The 13202-nt window shown below is 39.6% G+C and overlaps 1 protein-coding gene across 4 annotated transcripts in view; it reads right to left on the bottom strand.

The window, feature by feature from the left end:
* The window catches only part of RASA1 (RAS p21 protein activator 1), a 121281-nt gene that overhangs the window by 64533 nt on the left and 43546 nt on the right, over nucleotides 1-13202 (bottom strand). The window lies entirely within an intron of this gene.

The raw sequence follows: 13202 nt of genomic DNA, 5'->3' as shown, positions 1-13202 counted from the left end.
GTAACTGAATTACGGGGGCAGTTACCCCCATGCTGCTGTTATTGTGATAGTGAGTGAGTCCTAATGAGATCTAATGGTTTTATAAGGGGCTTTTCCCCCTTTTGCTCAGTACTTCTCCTTGATGACACTATGTGAAGAAGGACATGTTTGCTTCCCCTTCTACCGTGATTGTAAGTTTCCTGAGGCCTCCCCAGCCCTGTGGAACTATGAGTCAATTAAGCCTCTTTCCTTTATAAATGACCCCAACTCGGGTTTGTCTTTGTTAGCATCATGAGAATGGACTAATACAGTCTGCTAAAGGATTTTTTTTTTTTTTAAAAAAAAAAAAAAAAAAAAAAAGCAACTGATTTCTTAAAGTGAAGAGGAAAGTAAAGAAAATTTATCTCATACTAAGTGACTTTACTTGGCATTTTTTCAAATCACTATGATAGACTAAAATTGGGTCACTGGTAAATTCACTTGAACAACCACTAGGCTAAGCAAAACAGGTGTAGTACCCCTTAGACCAACTATGCATCACTTAAACTTGGGGAAGGGGAAAAGAGAGCATGTTTTTATCTTAGCTATTCTTGGGTATATTTGTATATATCCAGATAGCTAGTGTGAATGTATGTGTGTGTGTGCACATGTGTGCATGTGTGTATGTATTTATCTCAGATCAAGTTAGTTCAAAGTAAGGGCAGAAATGCTGTTTCCTTTTTCAATAGGTAATGTATTTAGAGAATCCAAGAGGTTTTAGTTTTGAGAGAGCATTTCTAAAGAAACAGCACTATCATACATTCTGTCCACCCAAAATTAACTAAAAGACTAACATACAAAAGGTGAGAATACAAAAGTTTACACTGAAATGCACTCAACCATGATTGTGAAGTTCTTACTACCTTTAACTCCCATCACCCTAGTAAACAGATAATGAAGGGAAGAAAAAAACCACACCTCTCCAAGAAATGTTATGCACTAATCAAATGTTGCGAGGGAGGAGGAAAAGGGAGGGAAGGCTAGCACAACACCTACTAGCAGGAGGCTAAGATCAGTTAATACAGCATATTTTCAATCTCTTTTATCTGTGTACTTTAAATTCTCAAAATGGTATAAATTCTTATAGTTGGGATTTTCTTAGAACTTCAACAATTACAATATCGTACCATTCAGCACATGAAGACAAGAAATCACTACATCTGGAAGTTAAAAGTAAACTTTAGTCTAACATTGTCTCTTATTTAGTTCATCTCCAACAAACTATCTGCCAAGCAGTGTGCTACATGGTAGACGATAACAGTAAATACCACAGAACACCATGACGTGTAAGTTTAGGATCCAATGGAGAAGACATTCAAATTAAGCAACTGTAATCTGGTAAAGTAAGTAAGAGGATACACAGGGATACAAAAAAATACCTGTCTCAGTCTTAGAATTTTAGCATACATTTCCTGAAAGAACTGATGGCTAAACTGATGGCTAAACTGATTTGGAAAAAGGGAGGGACTGAGAAGGAAAGTGAGAAAAACGTAACAGGCAATGGGAAAAAGCACAGGCAAAAAAAAAAAAAAAAATGACTTATCAAAAGATATATAGCCATAACAATACCCTAAACATTCTTCGTAATATACTTTACAAATCTAATTCCCACCAAGTAAAATGGAAAGAATGTAAGTTTATAAGTAGACATGTTACCTTACTTGCTGAATACAGACATATTACCTTACTTATGGAATTTCTTTCAGTTCCTCAAACTGAAATATGCCTCAAAGAACATTTTAAAAGTTCAAAATATTCTCAGATCTGTCCTTTCATCTGGTATCCGCAATAACCCTATAAGCACAGGGCAGGGGAATGGGTATTATCCACTCTATCCCTCAAAAGTTCTCCACAATATGCCCATTTTTCTCCTATACATACGCTTATATCGCAAACAAGTTACAATTATTCATTCAACAAAGATTTTTTTAAGCTCCTATTATGTGTTAGGCAATGTTTTAAGGCATTAGTTTTCTTCCTCTGTGCTTTCTCAAGGTATTTCTCCTATGTAACTTCTTTTAAGAAATAAGAGTGAAATATAACACAATTTACTCAAAGGTCATCCTAAAACTAAGGCACTTTCTACATGCCTTTTCCTCAGAATTTTCCATTTCTGTATTTATTCACAGTCATGGAAATATCAGTTATCAATCAGCTCAAATTATAACCTGTATGAGAGTGATCCCCAAATTTCCCTCTCTAAATCTAACTTCCTTCTTAAACGCCAGGCTTAAATTAACAAAGCCCTCCCAAGAATCTTCACCTTAAGGTGAATATATCAAAATCTTAAAAAATTAGCAAATATCTCTACAAACACACAGAAACACACACACACACACCCACTCACACTTCTCTTCCTCTTTATTGTTAATGACACCAGCATCCTTCCTAGTGTCCAGACCGGAAATTTCAAAAGCAACTTTGATTCATTCTTGTGGTGTTATTTTATTTATGTATGTGGTTGTGTTTATATATCTATATTTTAAAAAATAGATTTTCATCCACAGTTCCTGGTTTATAACTCCCATAGCCCTTTGTGTTAGTCTGTCTTTGCATTGCTATAATCGAATACATGAGACTGGGTAATTTATAAAGAAAAGTGGTTTATTTTGGCTCATGGTTCTGCAGGACCATAGAGGAAGCATAGTGCTGGAATCTGCTTTCAGGGAGGCCTCAGGTAGCTTTTACTCATGGCAGAAGGCAAAGGGAGAGCTAGCGCATCCCATGACCAGAGAGAGCAAGAGGAGGAGGGAGGAGCCAGGCTCCTTTAAACCAGTAGTCCCCAACCTCTGGCACCAGGCACTGACTGATTTAGTGGAAGACAATTTTTCCACAGACGGGAGCTCAGAGGAGATGATTTCAGGATGAAACTGTTTCAGCTCAGATCATCAACCATCAGATTCTCATAAGGAACAACCTATATCCCTCACATGAGGAATTCACAACCGGGTTCGCACTCCTGTGAAAATCTAATGCTGCTGCTGATCTAACTTCTGCTGATCAGAAGGTGGAGCTCAGGCAGTAATGCTCACTTGCCTCTGGCTCATACCTCCTGCTGTGTGGCCCAGCTCCTAACAGGTCATAGACAAGTACCAGTCCACGGAGTAGGAGTTGAGGACCCCTGCTTTAAACAACCAGCTCTCGCCTGAACTCATTACCACAGGGGAGGGCAGCAAACCATTCATGGGAGATCCACCTCTATGACACAAACACCCACCAGACCCCACTTCCAACAATGGAGGTCTCATTAAACATGAGATTTGGAGGGGACACACATTCAAACTGTGTCACCCTCCTTATAGTCTTTTATTACAATGTTTGGTGTGTTAGTCCTCAGAAAACAATATCCTTGACCTTCTCCTGCCCTCCTTTCACCTGCACCAAGGCAGGACTCTAATTTTCCTCCACTTTTCTGACTGTGGGTCATAATGCCCTCATTTCAGAGAGGGTCTTGTGGGAGGCCTTCCTATTGGGGAAAGTGCTGATGTCATGAAAATTCCATAAAAAACCAAAAGGACTGGCTTCACAGCTGAACATGTGAAGATGGGCAAGAAGGTGAACAAGAACTCATCCATTTGCTGGGAGAGTGGCATACCCTAACTCCATGAAAACAGAGGCTCCTACATTTGGGACCCTTCCAGACCTTGCCCTATGGCATCCAGACCTTGCCATATGGCGGTTTACTTGTATCCTTTAACATATCCTTCATAATAAACCAGTAAATGTGTTTCCCTGAGTTCTGTGAGTAGCTCTAGCAAATTAATCAAACCCAAAGAGAGGGTTGTGGAAACCCCAACTCGAAGCCATCTGGTACAAGTTCTAGATATCCAGACTTACAACCAGTAGGAAGGAGGGCCCAGTCCCCAAGACTGAGCCCTAAGCCATTGGGATCTGACACTATCTCTGGGTAGTGCCAGAAATGAATTGGAGGCCAATCAGCTGGTGTTCACTGAAGAACTGATTGCTTATTTGGCAGGGAGAAATAGCGTGCATTTGGACACAGAAGTCTGTGTTGATTGTTGTGGTGTAAGGGCAGAGGAAAAACAATTTAAGAGTTTTTCCTAAACACTTATCTTCCTAGTCATAAAACTACTGTCAATTTGTATACTGCACCTCCAGAATCACCGAAATTATTCTCCAGTTTTCCATTCCTTCATTCATTACCACCCTCTCCATATCATACTGCTCCAACCCTTCCTACAACTAGGGAAAGATTAATCTCCCTAATAGGCTCTTTCTTCCTAAACCACAGGCTTAATCATTTCACTCTAATAGCTCCAAAGTGTAGAAATGGCTATTCAATAACAAGTACAAACTATTCACCATGGCATTCAAAAGCCACCATGAAAGGCTCCAGCCTCCCTTTTAGCCAAATCAGACTATGTGTAACTCTACAAATACTACCTTGTTTCACCATGTCTTTTCACAATACAGTCATCATTTGATTTTTGCTTGTCAAAACACTATTCTATGTTGAGTTCCAGGGAAAAGTATACTTGCATAAAGCCATTTTTAATCCACTTTAACCGAATACATTACCTCCCCCTGATATGGTTGCTCTGTATCCCCACACTAATCTCATGTTGAACTGTTACTCCCAGTGTTGGGGGAGGGACTTCGTGGTAGGTGATTGAATTATGAAGGCAAATTTCTTCTTGCTGTTCTCGTGATAGTAAATTCCCACAAGATCTGATGTTTTAAAAGTGTGTGGCACTTCCTCCCTTTGCTCTCTCTCTCTCCTGTCACCATGTGAAGACGTTCTTGCTTCCCCTTTGCCTTCTGCCATGATTGTAAGTTTTCTGAGGCCCCTCCAGCCATGACTCCTGTACAGCCTACAGAACTATGAGTCACTTAAACCTTTTCTTCACAAATTACCCAGACTCAGGTAGTTCTTTGTAGCAGTATGAGAACAGGATCATACAGAAAACTGGTACGAGAAAAGTGTGGCACCGCTATAAAGATACCTCAAAATGTGGAAGCAACTTTGGAACTGGGTAATAGGCATAGGCTGGAACAGTTTGGAGGGATCAGAAGAAGACAGGAAGATGTGGGAAAGTTTCGAACTTCCTAGAGACTTGCTCAATAATTGTAACCAAAATGCTGATAGTGATATGGACAGTGAAATCCAGGCTGATGTGGTCTCAGATGGAGACAAGGAAGTTACTAAGAACCAGAGTAACGGTCACTCTTGCTATGATTTAGCAGAGACTGGCAGCATTGTGCCCCTGCCCTAAAGATGTGTTGAACTTTGAACTTGACAGAGATGATTTAGGGTATCTGGCAGAAGAAATTTCTAAGCAGCAAAGCATTCAAGATGTGATTTGGTTTTTTTCTAAAAGTATATGCCCATATGTATGAAGAAAGAGATGGTATGAAACTGGAACTTATGTTTAAAAGGGAAGCAGAACATAAAAGTTTGGAAATTTTACAGCCTCACCATGCTATAGAAAAGACAAACCCATTTTCTGGGGAGATATTCAAGCCAGTGGCAGAAATTTACATAAATAACAAAGAGCCAAATGCTAGTAGCCAAGACAATGGGGAAAATGTCTCCCAGGGCATGTCAGAGATCTTCATGGCTGCCCCTCCAGTACAGGCCTGGAGGTCTAAGAGGGAAAAATGGTTTCATGGGCCAGTCCCAGAAACCCACTGCTAAGTGCATCCTTGGGATTTGGTGCCCTGCATCCCAGCCACTCCAGCTCCAGCTGTGGCTGTGGCTAAAAGGGGCCAATGTACAACTTGGGGCATGGCTTCAGATGGTGCAAGCCACAAGCCTTGGTGGATTCCACATGGTGTTGGGTCTGTGGGTGCACAGAAGGCAAGAGCAGAGCCTCCACCTTGATTTCAGAAGATGGATGCAAATGCCTGGATGTCCAGGTAGGACTCCACTGCAGGGGCAGAGCCCTCATGGAGAACCTCTACTAGGGCAGTGCAGAGGGGAAATGTGGGATTGGAACCCTCACAGAGAGTCCCCACTAGAGCACTGCCTAATGGAGCTGTGGGAAAAGGGCCATCATCCTCCAGACCCCATAAGGGTAGATCCACTGACAGCTTGCACTGTGTGTCTGCAAAAGTCGCAGGCACTCAATGCCAGCCCATAAAAGCAGCTGTGGGGGTTGTATCCTGCAGAGCCATGGGGCAGAGCTGCCAAAGGCCTTAGGAGGCCACCCCTTGCATCAGCGTGCCCTGGATGTGAGACGTGGAATCAAGGACTTGGTAGCTTTAAGGTTTCATGACTTCCCTGCTGGATTTCAGACTTGCACGGGGCCTGTAGCCCATTTGTTTTGGCTATTTCTCCCATTTGCAACAAGAGCATTTACCCAATGCCTGTACTCTCACTGTACCTTGGAAGAAACTAACTTGTTTTTTATTTTACAGGCTCATAGGTGGACGGGACTTGCTTTGTCTCAGATGAGACTTTGGACTTTTGAGTTAATGCTGGAATAAGTTAAGAGTTTGGGGGACTGTTGGGAAGGCATGATTGTGTCTTGATATGTGAGAATGAGATTTGGGAGACGCAGGAGAGAATGATATGGTTTGGCTCTGTGTCCCCCACCTAAATCTCATGTTGAATTGTAATTCCCAATGTTGGGGAGGGGACCTGGTGGTAGGTGATTGGATCATGGGAACAAATTTCCACTTGCTGCTCTCGTGATAGTGAGTTCTCACAAGATCTGATGGTTCAAAAGTGTGTGGCACATTCCCCTTCACATGCTGTCTCTCCTGTCACCATGTGAAGATGTGCTTGCTTCCCCTCTGCCTTATACCATGACTGTAAGATTCCTGAGGCCTCCCCAGCCATTTGTGAGTCAATTAAACATTGCTTCTTTATAAACTACTCAGTCTCAGGTAGTTATTTATAGCAGTGTGAAGACAAACTAATACACACTCCTTTAAAATCCTCTGCATTTAGACATAATCTTCCTCCATCTCATTGTACTTTTTTACATGTTCCCCTATACTGGCCATAAACTCCTCCTCTAACAGGCCAAATTTTGTTGATTTTTATATCCCCTATAGCATTCTTAGTATAGTGCTTTGCATACAGTAGGGAATCCACAAATGTTTGTGGGGGTTATAATAAAAGCTCAGGTAGAACTGTTCTCTGGATTTCGATATGATATTTGAAAGCACTTTTCAAAATGCCAAGAACATATCAGCCCAGCAATGAATCTCAACCTAATGGTAGTACTATTACTCTAAATATCTTCTAGAAAACTGTTTCATTACAACTATTATAAAGGGGGGATATTTGACAAAGCAAACCTCTAAAAGAGATGGGAAAAAATGAGCTTAAGATTATGAGGAAAAATGGCCGGGCGCGGTGGCTCAAGCCTATAATTATAGAACTTTGGAAGACTGAGGTGGGCGGATTGCTTGAGCTCAGGAGTTCAAGACCAGGCTGGGCAACATGGCAAAACCCTGTCTCTACAAAATGTACAAAAATTAGCTGAGTGTGGTGGCATGCGCATGTAATCACAGCTACTCAGGAGGCTGGGGCATGAGAATTACTTGAACCCAGGTGGCAGAGGTTGCAGTGAGATGAGATCGTGCCACTGCACTCTAGCCTAGGCAACAGAGCAAGATACTGTCTCAAAACAAAAAAGAAAAAAAAAAAAGAGCATGAGAAAAACAGTCTTATTAGGGAAGAAGGTCATCTTTTCCTTAAAAACAGAAGAGACAAAAGATAGGTGGAAACACAGTGTCTACAATCACGGAATGGCAAAAGAACAAATACACAGCTCCCTCACAGTAAAAAGTAGAGAAAATTATTTTAAGATGAAATATCTGGGATGGGAAAAGCTTTCAGATATCTAGTCTAATTCCTTAAGGTCACAAATAAGCAGTGATAAGTGAACTTGAAAATATGTAATTTTGATTCTCTCTATAAAGTAGTAATCAAGGCCATCTAATGAGGAAGAAGATAGGCCTTAAGCAGTGTGGTAAAATGCCAAAGCAGAGCAGATAGGGGGAAATATATTAAAAGTCTGGAAGGCATAAACAAAAGGAGTGCAATAAGAGCACCATGTAATAAAAGCACAGATGAAGTTAGCACAAATTCATGCTATCTGCTAGGCGCAGTGGCTCACACCTGTAATCCCAGCACTTTGGGAGGTTAAGGCGAGCAGATCACATGAGGCCAGGAGTTCAAGAACAGCCTGGCCAACAAGGTGAAACCCCGACTCTACTAAAAATACAAAAATTAGCCAGGTGTAGTGGCACACGCCTGTAATTCCAGCTACTCGGGAGTCTGAGGCATGAGAACTGCTTGAATCCAGGAGATGGAGGTTGCAGTAAGCCGAGATTGTGCCACTGCACTCTGGCCTGGGCCACACAGCGAGACTCTGTCTCCAAAAAAAAAAGAAGTGGTATCCAAGTAGCAGTCAGGTGACTTTTCCCATAAACTCAGATTCTTGGCACTTTAGAGCAGTTTTAATTTCCGAAACACTGTTTCTCACATGGAAGAAGAAATCAGTGAGTCCACAAGTTACCAGAAAACAGCTTTGTATCTATAATTATGAGAGGCTTTGACAGTTTATGTGCAGGAAGTTCTCCAAAACAGGAATGCTGAGGCACAGGGTATTAATAACAGATACAGGAAGGACCATGCTACTTCCTTACTCCCACTCTCCATGTTCTCAATTCTCAAGTCTCTGTGGGACAGGTCTAGAAATTTCAGAGAAGAAAGATAGATAGTGGCAATCCTGACACATGAAATAAAATGCCATGAAATTTGAGGGAAAGAGGTAGAAAATTTAAGGATGAGAAAAATGAAGAACCACCTTTGGTTTTGAAGTATTTTTGTGATTGTCCATTTAACTGTTTATCCACCGATAACCTGGGAATCTGAATAGGCTATCCATTACTGTCTTTTGAAGGGCTAATTATTTTTTCCACAGCTATTTTTCCCATTTCTTAAAATGCATTCTGAAACCAACTGGCCCTCAATATAACTATAGTAACCAGGCAAAGAAGGAATTATCTTCCAGGTACCATAGCCAGAACATCTTAGAGGGCACATCTATTACAGGCAACAAAAGCCAAGGCACAAGCTAATCATTCATCATGCTTTAAATTTATACTCGTAATTTGTCTTTTCAAATAAACAGATCTGGTCTCAGAGCATTCTAGCACAAAAAAAGTTAAACATTAATAGTTCTGAAAGTTATCCAAATATGTCAGTTTAAAATGTATTACTTGGTATACAGATTTTAACTTAGTGTCCATAATTTTTTAAATTTTAATGAAATTACTGAAGAAACCACAGAAAAATTTTTATTGCAATTCCAAACGACTTTCAATAATTTAAAAAATCAGCCTTTAATTTCAATTTTTTGAAATTAAACTTTTTTTAACCTGCAGTGTACTTTAAATCAGTATTTTTTTTGAAGTAAAATGAACATAATTGTTAGGAAGTATTTAATCTGCTTGATTACTAATATAAAAAATAATGGAAGCAGACTATTATTCGCAAGGTGCTACTCATTTAACAGCACATAAAATAATCTTGACAGCAGTTGTTCAACCCTCTCTCATATTAAACGTTCTAATATGGGATTATTAAATAGTATTCTGTATTTACTCTAGGTTGAGAAGTTCTCTGAAAAACCCAAAAGATAGCATACTTTTTTAAAAAGACAAGATTTTTTAAAAGGAAGCTGCCATGATTTGAATGTGCCCCCAAATTTCCTGTGTTAGAAACTTAATCCCCAAATTCATACATTGATGGTATTTGGTGGTAGGGCCTTTGTGAAGTAATTAGGATTAGAAAAGGTCATCAGGGTGGGGCAGGCCCCCCCCATGATGGAATTGGTGATTTTTATAAGAGAAGGAGAGACCTAAGCTGGCATCCTCCCACCCTCTCACCATATGACTCCCTGAACTATGTTATTATGTAGCTAGAAGGCCCTGGCTGGATGCCAACCCCCCTCCCCAGTCTTGGACTTCCCAGCATCCAAAACTGTAACAAATAGTTTTTTTAAAATAAATTACCAGTTTCAGGTATTCTGCTGCAGTAATAGAAAATGGACTAAGACTGAAGTTTTTGCCTGTTAGCCATTAATAGAAGCTGTGATGTAATTCTGTACTTCTTTATGAACACAGTGAATATGACAATCAGAATAATATATCCATTTTAATATAAAACTCTTTATACTTTACATAATTTGGAAACCACATTCTGCCTAGCTCCCAAATATAATGCCCTCAAAAAGGTGTAATATTCAAAAATTTTTTATTTAGGATCTCCGAAACAAACTTAAAGATGGGGGTGTCACTTGTATAATAATCCAGGTCACATATCTGTCATACTCATCCAGTATCATAATAAAGAGCATTTAACAATGTAAATAATTCCTAACTCTCCCATCAACCTTAAAGACAGAACTGCATTTCCACCAGCGACTGGATCTTTCAATCTAGGTATCTCAACAACTAAAACTCAACACTTTTTTTTTTTTAATGACCATCATAATTTTTCCCACAGCCCTTCTTTTTACCTCTCCTCTCCTGTTTCTCATCTTTACTTGCCATTAACATCAATTCAGATACCCAAGCTATGAGCTGAACCATCTATTGCTGGTTTAAGACCAAAAAATTAAATACAATTCAACCTAATGGAAACTTCTCATCAGTATCTCTGACCTAACTCTCTACCCTGTTTCCCTCATATCCAATCAGTCAAAAAGCCTTAACAATTCCACCTTCCTATACTCTTATTCCATCCTGTCATTTCCTTTGCAACCCATTATGTTCTCTATTCTTACAGCAGATTTTTCAGTTTTACTGGTCTCCCATCTCCTTATACATCTATAATATTATCGCCAGAAACAACTATGCCCAAAACACAAATCAAAACTGAAAAAGTCCCATTGCTTACAGAATTAAATCTAAACAACTGGTACAACATTCAGTAATCTTTATGACTTGGCCAGTCTCCACTGGACTACCTGTCATTTCTTAAACAAACCAAACATGCACTTTATTTCTTGTTTTTGTTTTTTGTTTTTGTTGTTTGTTTTTTGAGACAGAGTTTCACTCTTGTTGCCCAGGCTGGAGTGCAACAGCATGATCTCGACTCACTGCAACTTTCACCTCCCGGGTTCAAGCGATTCTGCCTGCCTGCCTCAGCCTCCCGAATAGCTGGGATTACAGGCATGTGCTACCACGCCTTGCTAATTGTTTGTATTTTTAGTAGAGACAGGGTTTCTCCATGTTGGTCAGGGTAGTCTCAGACTCCTGACCTCAGGTGATCCACCCACCTCGGCCTCCCAAAGTGCTGGGATTGCAGGCATGAGCCACCACGCCTGGCCCAAACATGCATTTTCAGACCTTTGATCATACTAATCCTTTCATTTGCAATGTCCTTATTGCCATCCCCTTGTCTATAGAAATCTGTCTCATTCTTCAGTGTCTAGCTTAAGTGTCATCTCCTTGATCCCTTGGTCATAATTAATCTACCATGATGTCAGCTGATTTCTTACACTTTTTTTTTTTTGGCATTTTATCTTATCTGTAATATAATCCATCATTTTCATATTTGCTTTCTCCATTACAGTAAAAAGTACTTGTGGATACTGGGGACATTTAAGTCATCTTCACAATTCTCTAGTCTAGCACATGGCACAGTGTCTTGAACACAGTAGGCTCTGGCAGGTGGGAGATGAGGAAAACAAATCTGTCAAAAAGTTCCGCCTACGCGGAAATTCAAAAGTCATAATCCCTTACTGAAATCCACATATCTAGCCAAAGTGGAGAATGACTTTCACTCTCCCATTCAAGCTATTTCTCACCTCTCCTTCCTCTTTTTCCTGGTAAAGCCCTGACTCCAAACTATTTGCCTTGTCCTCCCACTCTGCGGTAGTTATCTATCACTCTTCCCTTCAAGGAATACCTATACCTCCAGGGATAGTCAAAATTCAACCACCTCAAAGATATTAGCTAAAGACCACCTGTGCCCAAAGTGATATTTTAAACCTAAAATCACCTAGTATAAAATGCCATTTGATCACAGCAAAAACTGAGATAGAAATGTGAGTTCCCTCACTTGAACACCCTAACCTCCCCTTGCACTGAACTCCCATAATATCTGCAGTCTATACAACTTGTTGACACTCAAAGATGATTTGTAAGATGCCTGTTCAGCACCCATCCCATTCAGGGAAAACACTCATAGTCTCTCTGTGGGAACTCTTTCTCCCTCAATTCCAACAGGGAAAGTATAATTTTCCTTCAATAATCTGGCCTACTCATAGTTGATCATTCCATGATAAGCACCTGAATCAAGTATTCAAGTATTTTTTCCATACTCATACTGGCAAATCTATTTTTTTCTCTGAAAGCAAAAAATTTAGGATGCAAGATCAAAGAAAGAGTTCTTGCTTATTTGTTTGCTACATTTTCCAATATTCTGAAGAGCCTGTGTATAATAAGAAAGAATGAAGCTGAGAGGGCCAAAGAGACAGAGATGGAAATGAAGATTAATGGTAGCATTCACATCCCTGGTTCCAGATACCCCTGAGATTCCAGTTGCAAACTGTTTTTCCCTTAGTTTAGTTGTTCATCTCATCCTTTGATAACCTCTAGCCCAGAAAGAGGAGACCCAGCAAAAAGGTCCCTAGGCCCCTTCACATGTTTAAAACATTGCTGGCCCCTAAAGAACTTCCGTTTTTGTAGGTTATAACTGTCAATATTTCCTGTATTAGAAATTAGAACTGAAAAAATTTTTAAAGTTTAAAAATTAATTTAAAAATAACACATAATGGAGTAAATGTTAATACAGATAACATATTCTTCACGTAAAATATATTCTCCAAAAAAATTTTATGAGAAGAGCAGCACCAATTTACATTTTTGTACAAATGTTTAGTAACTAACTTAATAGAAAACAGATTTCCTTATCTGTTTCTGCATTCAATATGTTGCTCTATATTGCTTTGGTTCATAGTATATGAAGACTATTACTTAATAAAGTTACATATAATTTAGATGAAATGTAGAATCTGACCACATCTAAAACATTCTATTCCATTAAAATCCACTGGCCTATCATTTACTGATGCATATCATGAGTTGCATCATGCATCTGAAAAATATTGCTTCACTGAGCTACGCAGATCTTCCAGATATTAACACATTTCATTTACATTATCAAAACATTACATTCCTTATATATCACCAGTATG

The sequence above is a fragment of the Macaca mulatta genome, chromosome 6 (assembly GCF_049350105.2).
Source record: "Macaca mulatta isolate MMU2019108-1 chromosome 6, T2T-MMU8v2.0, whole genome shotgun sequence".
Lineage (NCBI taxonomy): Eukaryota > Metazoa > Chordata > Mammalia > Primates > Cercopithecidae > Macaca > Macaca mulatta.
This window is presented reverse-complemented; position numbering and strand designations above follow the sequence as displayed.